This window comes from Semicossyphus pulcher, unplaced genomic scaffold (assembly GCF_022749685.1).
Source record: "Semicossyphus pulcher isolate SPU_LCO1_2020_fin unplaced genomic scaffold, fSemPul1.0.p SCAF_18, whole genome shotgun sequence".
In the NCBI taxonomy this organism is placed as follows: Eukaryota; Metazoa; Chordata; class Actinopteri; order Labriformes; family Labridae; genus Semicossyphus; species Semicossyphus pulcher.
The window spans coordinates 26457501-26460000 of record NW_027211691.1 but is presented as its reverse complement, the minus strand read 5'-3'; the positions used below and the strand labels follow the sequence as shown (position 1 = coordinate 26460000).

General features: G+C 46.4%; 1 protein-coding gene across 2 annotated transcripts in view; it reads right to left on the bottom strand.

The window, feature by feature from the left end:
* The window catches only part of LOC138595557 (5'-AMP-activated protein kinase subunit gamma-1-like), a 34303-nt gene that overhangs the window by 22031 nt on the left and 9772 nt on the right, over positions 1–2500 (bottom strand). The window lies entirely within an intron of this gene.

The following is a 2500-nucleotide window of genomic DNA, read 5'->3' as shown; positions in this document are numbered from 1 at the left end:
CGGCAAAGTGGATTGCCCCCTCCGGGGGCGAGAGTCCAGCCCCTCTCCAGGATATTGGTTCCAGAACCGGAGCTGTGCGTGGACGTGAGCCCAACACCAGCTCCAGCTCCTTCCCCACCAGAGAGGTGACATTCCACGTACCAGTAACCACTCTACGCTGCCAGGGCCTTGGCCTGCTGCCCGGTTTCCAACGCAAAATTGTTGTATTGTATTCACTTTATTTTGTCATTACTTAACAGTGTCTGTCTCATACCTGACTTTTTCGCTTGGCTCGTTAGCTAGCTTACAAGCCAGCTAATGATTTAGCTATGATAGACTATATAAACTATATATCTGGATAACTTAACAGGATAAAGTGTGTTTGCTAGCTCTTCTCCAGGTCCACCTGCCTTACCACAGATGAAGGCTTAAAAATGGCTGCCGATAAGCATATGTGACATCACGGAGGCTACGCCCACTTTTATATTCAGTTTATGAATAACAGCTGATGAGTCCTTTGAAAGTCACTGCCAGCTGAACCTTTTGCAGAGTAAATATTTAAACTGGAAGCAAGAATCCTTTAACACGTGCACTGAGTAATTCTCCAGCTTAATGTGATGTTCATCATTAGTGAGAGGGGGACAGGACAAAGCTGATGATTTATCATGTTTGTTTTTGTGGTTCGTGACTCCAGCAGCCTCTCTCAGCCTGGACTGAAACTCCGCTGTGCTCTCTGTTTCCCATCAGTGCTGAGCGTCAGCACAGACTGAACTGTACTACAGGGAGATTACAGCACATTGACATTAACCTAATCAAACAGCCACTGACACAAACTGTGATTACAGGTTTAGTTTTGGTGGGAAGAACTGGACTGCTGATGTGGAATGACGCACACTGAGACACTGAGTCTGCTGAGTTTGAACCTTTTCTCTAAGTTCCTGCTCTCAAACTTTCATGGCAGATTCTGTGCAGAGAAGAAGAGCTGAAACGTTTGTTGTGTGGAGAAGAGTAATGTGTGCACATTCAGACCCAGCACTGGAGAAGGCTGTTAGATATAAACAGTATACAGAATAGAGAGTAGATAAGGTCACTCCTATTCAAGAAGAGGCTGTCGTGAACTATGGATGTCTGAGCTAGCTCTGGTTCCCGGCTCTGGTTTTAATAGATTTCTGGAGGTTTTTAAGCAACCTTAGCCCAACTAGTTTCAGCTGTTTTGAGAAACACTTTCTTTATTTGTTGTATTTTTGTGTTGAACCGACCGTTGACTGTAAAAATAGAAGTAGCAACCCTGAAGTCACCCACTGGTTTGAGGACTGCTTTCTCGAGTGGCTTGGCCAACGTCATGTTGGTTTCTGGAGCCAGAAGTGACCATATTTGGACAAGAGGGTGGAGCTGGAGAGGAACAAGGGGTTAGCAAACACTAACTTATCAAAGTTAACAGTCAGGCAATTTTTTAGCAGCTAATTAGCTTCTTAACTTAAAATAACCGGTCTCACCAGCACCCGGCTGCCGTCTTCTCTGCAGGAAAAGCCAACAACAGTCCTGACTCCCGCAGTGAAATCAGGTATGGTGAGCACAGACACAGATAGCTCCTCATTAATTTGGAGGGTGGAAAGTGGAGAATGGCAGAAAAAGGAAAGTGCATGTCCTGGGAGCAGTGAGCAAGGGCTTAAGGCAGGAAGTGAAATAAATTGTACCAAGCAACAAATAAAACTTGAATAGGAAGTTAATGTAAGCACTAACAACCAACTGCCAGCAGGCCTGCTCTTCACACTCACACTCTGTTAGCAGGGACAACCAAGAACTCCCAGAAAATCACCAACAAAGCTCTTAATGGTCAGGCACCATCATATCTTAAAGAGCTCATAGTGCCATATTACCCCTCGAGAACATTGCGCTCCCAGGATGCAGGCCTGCTTGTGGTACCTAAAGTCTCTAAGAGTAGTGTTGGAGGTAGAGCCTTCAATTACCAGGCCCCCCTCCTCTGGAACAATCTACCAGTCAGGGTCCGGGAGGCAGACACCCTCTCTTCTTTTAAGAGTAGACTTAAAACTTTCCTCTTTGATAAAGCTTATAGTTAGAGCTGGCTCAGGCTGGGACCAGCCCAGAGTTATGCTGCTATAGGTTTAGACTGCCGGGGGGATGTGTGTGTGTGTCTCTCTCTCTCTCTCTCTCTCTCTCTCTCTCTCTCTCTCTCTCTCTCTCTCTCTCTCTCTTCCTCTCTCTCTCTCTTCCTCTCTCTCTCTCTCTCTCTCTCTCTCTGTCATATTAATGCAGCTCATTAACTCTGTATCTTCTGGTCCCATTAACATTACTAACCACATATCTTCCCGGGAGTTCTCGTGCTCCCTTGTCTCGTAGGTTCCTGGGGATCGTTGCTGCAGACCACCTGCTGCTGTGGACCTGCTCGACTCAGACTGTAACAACTATTAACATCAGGCCTGCTTTGTGTCTGTGTCAGTGTTGTTTAATGTGTCCCAGCCGTCCACCATGAGCTTCTGCTCGACGGTCTGGACCTGCT